The sequence below is a fragment of the Cydia pomonella genome, chromosome 17 (assembly GCF_033807575.1).
Source record: "Cydia pomonella isolate Wapato2018A chromosome 17, ilCydPomo1, whole genome shotgun sequence".
NCBI classification, from domain to species: Eukaryota; Metazoa; Arthropoda; class Insecta; order Lepidoptera; family Tortricidae; genus Cydia; species Cydia pomonella.
This window is the reverse complement of record NC_084719.1, coordinates 20,441,271-20,454,188: the sequence shown is the minus strand read 5'-3', so window position 1 is coordinate 20,454,188 and position 12,918 is coordinate 20,441,271. Positions and strand designations below refer to the sequence as shown.

General features: G+C 35.6%; 1 long non-coding RNA gene across 1 annotated transcript; it reads right to left on the bottom strand.

Moving 5' to 3' along the window:
• Positions 1–220: 220 nt before the first annotated feature.
• LOC133526795 (uncharacterized) lies at positions 221–2,021 on the bottom strand. The gene is made up of 2 exons (XR_009800776.1): positions 655–2,021; positions 221–425 (listed from the first exon to the last, which is right to left on the bottom strand). It is a non-coding gene; the product is annotated as an uncharacterized LOC133526795 (long non-coding RNA).
• Positions 2,022–12,918: the final 10,897 nt, after the last annotated feature.

The following is a 12,918-nucleotide window of genomic DNA, read 5'->3' as shown; positions in this document are numbered from 1 at the left end:
GTCGCCAGTTACTGTTTTTCGTTAACCCGCTCCAGCTAGCAAACTAATCGCAAATGGTCTGAGATTGGCCATGCATTCCCTTATCTGGATCTGGATGCACCTATTCACCAATGCTTGCTTTAAAGTAACTTGTCGACTCGTCCTGATAATATTTGTGCGACCGTGAAGAAAATCTATGCCGTCACTTATTTTTCAATTTATATGAAATAAAGATGTTAAATGTATTCAAAAGTTTTTATTTAATAAGGTATGTATAAGTGCTCTGTGCATCCCCACCAGCTAGCGGTGCCCTTAGCAAACCAATCGCAAATGGTCCGAGATTGGCGCAATAACCATGCATTCTCTTATCTGGATCTGGATGCACCTATTCACCAATGCTTGCTTTAAATTAACTTGTCGACTCATCCTGCTAATATTTGTGCGACCTTGAAGAAAATGTATGCCGTCAGTTATTTTTCAATTTATATGAAATAAAGGTGTTAAATGTATTCAAAAGTTTTTATTTCATATGTATATATAATGGAACAAAATACAGCTACTATCTTAGCTTGGCAAGCAGTTAAGAGTCGCTGATGCTTGTAATGTATTCACTGCGTTAATTTTAGGTTTAAGATTCTTTATTCTGACTAAGAATTTGACAATTCACTTAAATACATGAGAACTTAAAACTACACAATTTAATCCTGCTTCATATGGCAAACGAAAGGAACGTTGCTTTGAACCGCGACGCAATCTCAAATGTTTCACTTTTACACAATTTTCCTGCAGAGAAACAAAACAAGTATGTACATAGTACCTTTTTACGATTTATTTTATCGTAACATATAAACTTAGATTTATTTTCTTGCTGCTAATTATGGTACTCCAACTACTCCATAAATACATTTACTTACCTACTTATTGCTTAGGAATCTTATTTCATGTTTAATAATAAGTTTATATAACGTTTTTAGCGGGACATAACGCGAACTTTAAAAAATGTAATGCTTTTTCTACCTTTATCACTCGAAAATGTAAGAGCAAGAGAGATAAATAGACGAAACTTACTAGTTCAAGGTAACCACTCGTTTTATTGTCAAAGTTCCGAATTAAACAAACTTATTCTTCGGTGACATTTTTAGCGTTAATAAGCGACTATACGGATCCAGCATTTGCCGCTCATTCGGTTCTCCTATTGCACGCAAGATGTCAGTACTAGAGAGGATTTGAAAAATCATAATTAAGTAGTTTAGTGCCATTTATTGAGCGGTAATAATTTAAAAATATATATAAATTACTTTTTCATTATATTTCAGGCATGCAAAGTGATGTAAATGGTTACAAAAGTAACTCTATATGAATGACATTTTTTAGTTCCAGTTTACGCCGCAGCGCATGATCAAAATTATTAATATCATCTTCCCTGGACACTTTCGGTCTTTGGTGTCATATAAGTAATTAATGCTTAATTGAAGACCTTCCAAATAGGATATGACTCAATTGTATATACCAATAGTAAAAATTACCCAAACTGCTACCAAGGCTCCATCTAGTGCCAGGTAGAACAAACAAAGCGGCATTTACCACAATTAATTAACGAAAAAACTCGTTTTATTACCGCCCCTGCAAGCATTTGAGTGCAAGTATATATATATTAAAATACCTTATAAAAATGTCTTTTAAATGAGATATATGGCTTGAGTATACAAGCAAGTTTCAGTGTTTAATAGCAGTATTTTTAATTCAAGCATATGTTATATCAACTAATTCCAGCCCTGTACGTACTTAAACGTAAGTAGTGGTAAACAGAAATCTAGAATTTCTCATATTCTTTCATACAAAACACCTAACAACCGGCTACATAACAAGTACTTTGTAAAACAACAGTTTATATTCGCCACTCTTTTTTTTAAATTGCTCAGTCCCTGCACGTTATCCAAAGTTGGTGTCATACAATAAAATAATGCTAAGAGTAAACCCTTTCAAACGAGATATGTCTCAACAGTATACATCCATGGGACAAATTGCCCATTCTCCTTTGTTTGAAGGTAACAAACACTAAGGGCTTGAGTTAATTGGAAAATAATATAACTTTGTAACAAAGCAATTGCACGGCTTTTGTTATATTATTTTTGTTATGAAATAACATATTTGAAGACAAAATTTGTTACGTATTAACTATGGAAAAATCTAACCAAAGACCATGTCGCGGGAGATAATTATTTCTGTTTCTTAACTTTAAGGATCATTTTCGACTACCGGTGCCTACGAAGCTAATGGTCCCGGGTTCAAATCCTGGTAAGGGCATTTATTCGTGTGATGAGCATTTCATATATTACGTTGCATTTTCAGATCAGATGACTTTCTGTACTTCTTTTGACTTTCCAGATCTTTTGACGACCGGTCTGGCCTAGTGGGTGACCCTGCCTATGAAGCCGATGGTCCCGGGTTCAAATCCTGGTAAGGGATATTTATTCGTGTGATGAGCATGGATATTTGTTCCTGAGTCATGGGTGTTTTCTATGTAAGTATTTAAGTATTTATAAATATTAATATATTATAGATATCGCTGTCTAAGTACCCTCAACACAAGCCTTAATGAGCCTACTGTGGGGACTTTATCAATTTGTGTAATAATGTCCTATAATATTTATGTATTTATTTATTTATTATATATCTTTTTAGATTTTACATTTGACAGCTTCGTTATTCTTATACTATCTAGTTATCGTTTTATGGTACACAATACTCGTACAAAAATAAAATATGTTATGTACTTAGGTGTGAAATTATAATTATTTAATTCAGATTACGCTTTGTTTGTTTTCCATATTATACATATACCGGACACGTATACTTTTAAAAACAAAAGACCATCTATCTCATCGTAGATCATGGGGCGTCATACAACAAATACATTCCAAATTCATAACCTGTTGCAATCCGAATAATCTTCTCTAGCATATCTCGTACTTATAACAATATCTGGAAGACATATAAAAACTAAAAAATGCGCGTTTTCCCCTAGATAATACCTAGCTAGATCGATTTTTCGCCCCCGAAAACCCCCATACAATAATTGCTCGTTTAAAGGTAAAATATAACAAAAACATTTTCACGTCAAACTGGTTCTCTTACCAGACACAAGCCACAAAGATTAATTATACTGTAACAGACAGATAAGTTTAACTTGGAGATAACTGTTAGTTGGGAACACCTGAACAGCAAGTTGTTTGGTTAATTCCACGCTACGTCTGTTGGGCGAGACAACAAAACAGACACGCGTACAAACTTGCACGTGTAAGTTTAATACAAGGAAGTCGAGAAAAGCGTGAACATACTAAAGGCTTCAACAAACGTTGCTACACATGGCATGCGAGTTTAGGTCATTGCTGGCTAAGTAAGAACAACGAATACAATCGATCGATTGAATGCCGCAATGTCGGTGAATCGAATGAATATCGGTGATGTTTGGAGAGGCCTATACACCATCTCAATTCAGAAATAAAATGTGGTATTAGAAGAAAATCATATTATAAATAAAATAAAAATAAAAAATAAATAAAATGCATTTATTTCAGACAAACATGGTCCATATTTTGTTAGTACATCTTAAGAATTAAAAGCTATGACTAAGGTTAACTTAAAAAAAAAAAAATTACTTAAAGAACTATCTTAGGTACTAGAGATAAATGCAGAGAGGACCAGTGCCTTATCAGGCCACTGTCCCATCTGTCAGCCACGACGGTCATATTGTTTTCAGCGCAGAAGTTTCTTGGTATGACGAATATATGCACTGAAATGATACCGTGGATTGGGGTTACTTTGATTCCTGGGTTTACTTTGATAAAAAATTTACCTGTTTCAAACTCGAATGTTACGCATTCTGAACGCATCTTTTTTCGTTTTTCTTTGCGATTAGCAAGATTGAATGTCACTACCAATTTGTAATTTGTGTCCGAGGAATAAACCACGTCGATCAATGAGAAAAAAAATGTAAGTATTCGTTTTGTGTACTTTTAATAGCGTGTATAACTTATAATTTACAATGTTCTATATAGTAAATTGAATTAAATAAATTTGATGTAATTCAATAAATCAGGCATGAATCAAATCATTATTATTGCGGCCATTTATATTTATTCGGTTTTGTGACATGGGGTCTCCGCCTATGAGGGTTTACTTTGATCACCGATCAATGACACCCCGCGAAATATAGTGATTTTAGGTTAATTAGATAATTAATGTTTTCTTAACTTATTTTGGTTTTTGGACCCGGGTACGTCCTTAAACTACGTCCACAAGAGAGGTATGGGCATTGTGAATGTCATCTCGCTTTGTGTGGTAGGGCACAGCGCAGCGGATGTCATTCCAGATCTAGAGCAGAGCCCAACTGGGGAAGTACCTCCACCTTACAGAAAACCGCAGCCAAATAACACTAGACCCTACTCAGTGTTGTGTTCCTGCCGATGAGTAAGGTTGCCAGAGCTCAACGAGGGGAGGGAGGGGGTTAGGGTCGGCAACGCGCATGTAACTCCTCTGGAGTTGCAGGCGTACATAGGCTACGGAGACTGCTTACCATCAGGCGGGCCGTATGCTTGTTTGCCACCGATGTAGTATATAAAAAAAAATTGTTTTAGAATAATGCCTCGAACATATGAAAACGATTAGGTTCCCGAGCATATCGGAACTACTCTGAAAAAGTTTCAAACCGGGCTGTGACAGAAGCGGTCGAAGGCAGGCTGTCCGAACATCGTGGTTTGATAGCTAAAGGAATATTTTTGTTTGAAATAACTATGGATTATAGATAGACTGCATAAAAAAAAATCTGTGAATAATCAAGGGTAATAAATTTAAATAGGTGTTGAACTATTTTAACCTTCTCTCAGTCCAAACTATTGTACATACTTGCACAGAGATGGAAACTCCTATACTTCTCCGAAAGACCGCGCAGCGCGTCGTGACCTGTGACTAAAACTTTGCTAACTTACTCTTTATGCAGTTAAGAAGGAAGAACAGCTTTTTGAATCTAACGAAGTAACGGCAATTTTTCTATAAAATTCCATTTCGGTAGAAAACGTTTTCCACTAACTAAATCTTAACAAGTCACTTTGATTTTGATATCGATCGCTTCAGCATAATATATTCTATTAGTAATTCTAGGTTTCGCTTAAAATATATATTTATAAGTTTTGTTTTGAAAAAAAAAGGAATACATTTAAACCTGCCAGTTATCGGCTTTGAGTTGGCACAGATCCGCCTGTACACTGTCGCTCCAGCGGTATCTGGGAAGTGGCACAGGATCGGGACAGCTGGCGTTCTCTCGTTTTGGAGGCCAAGACCCTCTTCGGATCACTGCGCCACAATAGTTAGTTAGTTAGTTACATTTAAACCTAGTTTTTCATTGTATCAATAACATACTAAAAAATAATGGAAAATGAAAAATGTTTAGAAGTGGAAAAAACTTTTCTCCTTAAATGGACGATCATTTGTTTTACTTCCCTTTTAAGTTACTGGTAATGCTTTTACTGTGCCGATCTAGGAGTGAAACACATTTTAATGAAATATGGCGGAAGGTCGATAACTCACAAAGACTTGTTAATTCCCTACTTTACATGTAATTCAGAACAAGGAAAGAAAGAGATTTATTTCAGATTAGTTCACTGCACAATTTTTATTTTCTTCTCTTTGTAGCAAGCAATTCAAATAACGCAGATAGAACTTTGTAGTTCGCTTTGTACTCCAGTCGTTACGAACATATTTATGGCAGATTGGAAATAATTTATAATAGCTAATGTTTTTAGTTTCTGTATACACAATAATCGACCCGGGTATGTTCTTAAACTACGTCCAAAAGAGAGGCTGTGAAGGGCATAGCACAGAGGATGTTATTCTAGATCTAGTGCAGAGATCAACTGGGAAGGTACCTAAGGTAAGGTAGGTAGGAGGTGTAAGGTGTTACAGAGAACCGCAGCTAAATAACACTAGACCCTACTCATGGTGTTGTGTTTCTGCCGGGGATTAAGGTTGCCAGAGCTCAACGAGGGTGCGGAGTGTGCGGAATTGCAGGCATACATAGGTTACGGAGACTGCTTACCATCAGGCGGGCCGTATGCTTGTTTGCCATCAACGTAGTATAGAAAAAAACATACTTTGAACGGTGATGTAAGTGTCATGTATATAACAATCAAAAGGGAGTACAGTCAGCATCAAAAGTAGCGGATGACACAACGCGCCAAAAGTATCTGATATTCCGGAAAACTTTTCCAAATACAGATAATTCTCTAAAATCACCTTTAAAACTATATCTTTTACAGTCTTAATTGGTCTACATATAGAACCATCAACATATGCATGAAAAATTGCTTTTTATACGTAACAATACGTGAAAAATAAAAAGCTTTTATGAAAAAATATTTTTCTGGACACAATTTAAGAATCACCCTGATTGTTTGCGTTATTGTTTAAAAGTTATTAGTTGAATATTACATATCTCGGCGTAATACAAATACTTTACTTTACTTAGTAATATATTACTTATACTTTTTTCTTTTTTATATGTTGGTAGTCACCACTGACAATTGTGATTCACTATCATCCGAAAAATTGGTCGTCGGAAAACGGCACCCTGTATTTCCTACCTCAACAATATATTACTAAATAAAACATAATAACTAACAATGTAAGATACCGAATTTAAAAAGATATGTAGAGTTATACTTACAATTAACTATACTGTTAACATCTTCCAAATATCAACAATAAAAATTGTATTCTCAGGTTTATTACAATTTACAACAATATAATTTTATTTTCTAGTAGAAAGTAATAACGCCATCTTTTTCTACTTTCTAGGAATTAAGTTTCTGGCCGACGCGTGTAATAGTAGTTAACTTTTGTAACGCTAGATGGAGCTTTCACCACCACGTGCACCGCGGACTCCGCGGAGCGCTTCCATGTGTGCGTGCTAGCGGGGAGGGAGGAAGCTAGCGGGCGTGGCTTACGAACCGGTATTCGCGGCTTTAGTAGGCCCTTAAACATTTTGTTTGCTATTGCTATATTTTTGTATAATTTTCTTCTATTCAGGTCTGTACTAAAGAGTATTTGTATTGTTTGTTAACGCTCTAGATTGCTTTTAGCATTTCACTCAGAATAACGGCAAGCATATTCCATGCAATACTAGGATTGTAGCACGTAAAGATAATAGTGTTTATTCTCGAGGAGTTACGAGTTGCGGCTAGGGCTGATGTATGTTAGGATTTCCCCTGACATGTCAGGTTGTCTGGTCCTTTGCCAGGCTTGTGGGGGAAATTGGCGGGTATTAGGATTTATTGAAATTTCAACTAACTAGTATCAAACTTCTTTTGTTAACCAGAGAGAAAGAGAGAGAGAAAGCACGAATAGGACAACTGCCACGTAGAAAAAATTGCTTCGAAAACATACCTGAACGTATTCTTGGTAAAAACGAGTAAAAAAAGAATGTAAAAAGATTTAAAAGAGGGGGCTCCCACAAATATTCCAGTTTTTATTTTGATTGTTTAAACATTTTTGTGAAGAACAAATGCATTGAAAAAAATCACATGAAAACTAGACTATATTTCTAAGGGCATACTTTAAGAAAAACTTTAAAAGGTTAAAATTTTCATTTATTTTCAATTGTATATAGCTATTCTGCATACCATAGCAGTATAATTCTAATATAAAATAGCTAGTGATATAGCCAAGGGATTTGACTAGCGAAATAATACTCTAAAGTATTTCAGAGTTATTGAGGAAAAAACTTTACTACCCGCGCGATCGTCAAATCATCTATCGCAACTTTCACGCGATTTTATATTTTTTATTCCTTTCTAATTTCTTGGGTTTATGCGCCTTTTTAAAGAGATCAAGTAGGTAAATTTTGGACCGTCAGGATTTTTAGGCAACCCTAGTTGGGACCAGATAATGAACACGCGAGACTGCTAGACAGGTATTCTCACTGCGAACTGTGCATAAGCGAGTATTCATGTCAAGGCGGGATTCCAACAGTATGGAATATACACTGCACGCTGTATTTAAGAGTGAGGCTACTCTGGTGCGTTACGTTGCGTTTGCGTCGCGTCGTCGCAACGCATCAATGTGGCATGTCATAACAAATATATGTAAAACGACGCAGCGTTGACGCTGCGTCGCTTTCGACAAAACAACGCGACGCAACGCAACACAACGTATCAGTGTGGCCTCACTCTAATACGCAATCTGTGTGATTATGTACTAAGATGGCAGCTGTATTTCCGAATTTAATCCACAGATCTACAATGTAGTACAAGATTGCCTTACGAATTAAATATCAAAAGTACGACCAAAATCGGTATGATGTCAGGTATCATATTTCCAAGTATTGAATTCAGAAATCATATGTATGTAATTGCATAAATTATCTGCTGTTGTAACAGTATATTCCAAGATATAATCGCCCACCGTATCTCCTGAATTCAACTTTTCGTATTTTCCAGTCCGCTAACTTTCGTTTTGGTACATTCAAACGGCGGTCGCTATGAAGCTAAAAAGTGGTCACGTTTTTTCATTTGTGGTCTGCCTCATTCGCACTTAAATGTTCACATTCGTGATGGCAAGTAGATTTTTTTTTAATACGTCTCAAATGGTACGGAACCCTTCATGCGCGAGTCCGACTCGCACTTGGCCGCTTTTTTATTTTTAGTTTATTGGAATCGTATATAGGTTTAAACACAGTCGCTACCACTAACTATAACTACTTACAGTAATAGGGTTGTTTCCAGTTTTTTGAAACGCTTTTATTACGTTCTATATTAACTAAAAGTTGCCGTAAAATTCAACTTTTATACTAAAAACGGCTTTAAATATGTTAAATTAACAAAATATATTTTGACAGATGCTTTCGCGCCCAAAACGCTCTTTGAAAATTGTGTGACGTCACAGTTTACGGCTTGACACATAACTACATACACACGTAGAAGGTACGAACTGTCAACTGACATTTGTCATTTGTTGTTTATCGCCTAACTGTCAACAGTGTCAATCCGAGAGTTGTGACGTCATCACAATCTTCAATGACGTTTCGAGTTTGGTCACGTGACGTGTGCCAAAAGATATTTTAAATTCAATATTTACAAAAATATGGTCATTACAGGTCCCCTAAAAGTAGTTTAACATGTTCTTATAATCCAAAAGAATTTATTGGGATATAATTCTGCCCTAAGATTTGTAGATGGAAACAACCCTATTACTTTTGTATATAGCGTGACGCGATGAGAATAGCGAGCTTGCTAGTGGTGTTCTCCACCCGTAGATATGTTAATCACTTTATTTGACCAATGTTAACTATTTCTAAACCTTACCGCAAAGACATAAGGTCCACTGGTGGTTAATTGTTGATGTTAATACAGTTTAATAAACGTGGACTAGGTACACTATTTTATTTTGCGAGAGAAAAAGAAGTTTTGGTTGGGTTATACCGGTAAACTGCAGTTACTTTGAATGATGCGGAAACAGTGTTATAAACTATGCGGAATTTGTTTTTTAACGCTTTTTCCAAATCCTAAAATTTGCGTTCAAAAATAAACTCCCTATTTTTCAAAAATTTACTACTTATACATGTGTATGGACGACCCGTCTGGTCTAGTCGGTACTGACTCTGACTATGAACCCGATGTCCTGGGTTAAAATCCTAATAAGGATATTTATTGTCCGAGCGTTAGCGAAGGTGTCCCTTTCAGCTTGGGCAAAAATGCTCGCCATTTTTCAACCAAAATTTGTGAGCAGGTTCGGTAGTTAGGTAGATAGAATTTTTCTGTCGTTTCGTTTTATGGAAAAATTACAAAGACTTAAGCTTCAGGTAGTCTCGTCAATGGCACTTAAAAGACTATTTGTGAGTCCGCTGCGTTATAGGAACTTTTATAGATCCCTTATTCGTAAACTTAAAGTCGAGTACGAGTATAAACAAGTTACTGAAAATCGGAACAATCCAAAACAACTGTGGAAAACTATAAAGAAAATAATACAAAACCCGAAAGATAATGGAACCCCTGGCTATGCCACTATAAAATCGACTGTACCCGAATCATTGAATCACATTAATGACTACTTTTCGACGGTGGGTCAGTCGCTTGCAAATAATATTCTTGCCAATACTGGAGAAACTGAGGCATCCCTTGCATCTAAAATTAAAATAACCGCATCACCATCGAAGTCCTTCTTTATGACCCCAACTAACACCCAGGAAGTTGAAAGCATAATCATGAGCCTTAAAGCGAGTGGTGCCTCAGGCATAGACGGGATAAGCAACCAGTTTCTAAAACGCGTGAAAGACTACGTGGTCAAACCCCTCACAACCATATGTAATCTTAGTTTAGAACATGGTTCCTTTCCAGAGACCTGGAAGACGGCAGCTGTAGTACCGATTTATAAATCCGGCGCCAAGGATAATGCAAGTAACTACAGGCCGATATCATTATTATCAAGCTGCTCAAAGGTACTGGAAAAGCTAGTCAACAAACGACTTATTAATTTCCTAAATTCAGAATGCTTGTTGTCGGAAAGGCAATTTGGTTTCCGACAAGGAAAATCTACAGAAGACGCGGTCTCTCTTTTTACCAAACTGGTCAGTACATACTTGGATAAGGGTAATCCATGTACTGGAGTATTCCTAGACCTGTCTAAGGCATTCGACACAGTTTCGGTTCCTATACTACTACAGAAACTTGAACACCTTGGAATCAGAGGAGTAGCCCTAACCTAGTTCAGTAGTTACCTGAATGGCAGACGTCAATGTACAAAGCTTGGTAACACGTTAAGCGAGGAAAAACCAGTCGCGTTTGGGGTCCCACAAGGGAGTATCCTTGGCCCAACCCTTTTTATAGTATATTTAAATGTTTTAACACATATTCCCATAAATAACGCTGATATTATTTGCTACGCAGATGACACTGTAATATTATTTCACGGTAAATCATGGCCGCAATGCCTGGAGATAGATCAGAGCGGTATGAAATCAGTTTACAGTTGGCTAAAAAGTAATCTACTAACTTTCAACACCGCAAAAACTAAATTTCTTTGTTTTCACAAAACTGCGGCCTCAAAGCCGACAATCCACCCTGAAATAAAGATACATGAAATAGTCTGCAATCAAGGGACATCCTCTTGCAACTGTTGTTCAATTGAACGGGTCCCATCTATTAAATACTTAGGCGTGACACTAGATGAAAAACTTAATTTTTCTAACCATATTGAATCGGTATCTGCTAGAGTAAGAAAGTTAATTTATGTGATGAAGAGACTAAGAGATGCAACTGAAAAACAACTACTTAAAATGATATATACTGTACTTTGTCAGCCGATTTTAACTTACTGCATCACCGTATGGGGAGGGGCAACTAGCTCGGAAATGATTACCTTAGAAAGAGCACAGAGGTTTTTACTTAAGGTAATCCTTAAAAAACCCAGGATTTACCCTACAATAGACGTATATAAAGATATGAACGTGCTCAGTGTCCGTAAGCTTGCTATCATTAGGTTGACAATGATAATGCACCGTGAATTAGTAAAGTCAGTAAATGGAACTTCTCATAGTAAGCGCGTTTTTAAGTTGCCTGTTCCCAGGACAAACACTGCTTTTGCAAAAAGATTTCAAAATTTCCTTTTGCCTCATATATATAATAAAGTAAATAAATACTGCGATATTAAGAACTATAATGCAGGTGAAGCTAAAACAACCGTTATGTCTTGGTTAAAACATCTTAGTTATAATGAAACAGAACAACTAATGAAGGTTAATGATTGGTAAAATCAATGGTTTAACTTCTCGGTAGGCTTTGTTAGCGGTAAAGTTTGCCTTCAATTTCGCTTAGTAATATTACACACTTAAACACACACACACCACAAACACACCACACACACAATTGCTGTCTACAACGGTTAATAATATAAATTCGTGTAATAATTTTACTCTACCTAAATTGTGATCGTTCCTATTTAGTTTAAGCCTGTTATTAGTATCAAAAATGTTTTCAATTCAATTCAATTCAAATATACTTTATTCATGTAGGCCTAGCAACAAGCACTTATGAATAGTAAGACAGTATTACATATAATTATCTTAATCTAATTATCAGAGCAATTTATTGATGTTGTAAATATTATTCCATATATAATACTAATGAATATAATTCATAGATCAAATTGAATACTAAAACTTTCACAAAATACAGTCATACAAAAAAAAAATGTATAAAAAATACTAGTCTAGATTGTTTCTAGAATAAATTCTAAATGTCAAACAAATATAATAAAAACAACAAAGGAAATACATGCATTGGAATATCCATTTCATCATCATTATTCAAATATAATAAATAATTAATCATTTCGAATCACAATTAATCCCACGTTGTTTTATCATTCATGTAGTCTTGTGTGGTATAATAAGCTTTAGAAATAAGTTTACGCTTTACATGATTCTTAAATTTATTAATTGGTAACTCAGTAATATGGTTTGGAAGTTTATTATAAAATCTCACACAATTACACATGAATGATTTTTTAATTTTATGGAGCCGAGTGAAGGGCACGGCGAGCTTATGTTTATTTCTAGTATTAATATTATGAATGTCACAATTTTTCTTAAAATCGGCAATATTTTTATGCACATACAGAATATTCTCATAAATGTATTGACAGTGCACTGTCATGATGTCAATTTCCTTAAATTTATCTCTCAGTGAGTCTCTATGGTTCATTTTATATATTGCTCGAATAGCCCTCTTCTGCAGAACAAAAATGGTATTTATCTCTGAAGCACCACCCCACAGTAAAATACCATATGACATAATGCTATGGAAGTAACTAAAATATACTAATCGAGCTGTTTTGACATCAGTTAACTGACGGATTTTGCTTACTGCAAAAGCTGCAGAACTCAGT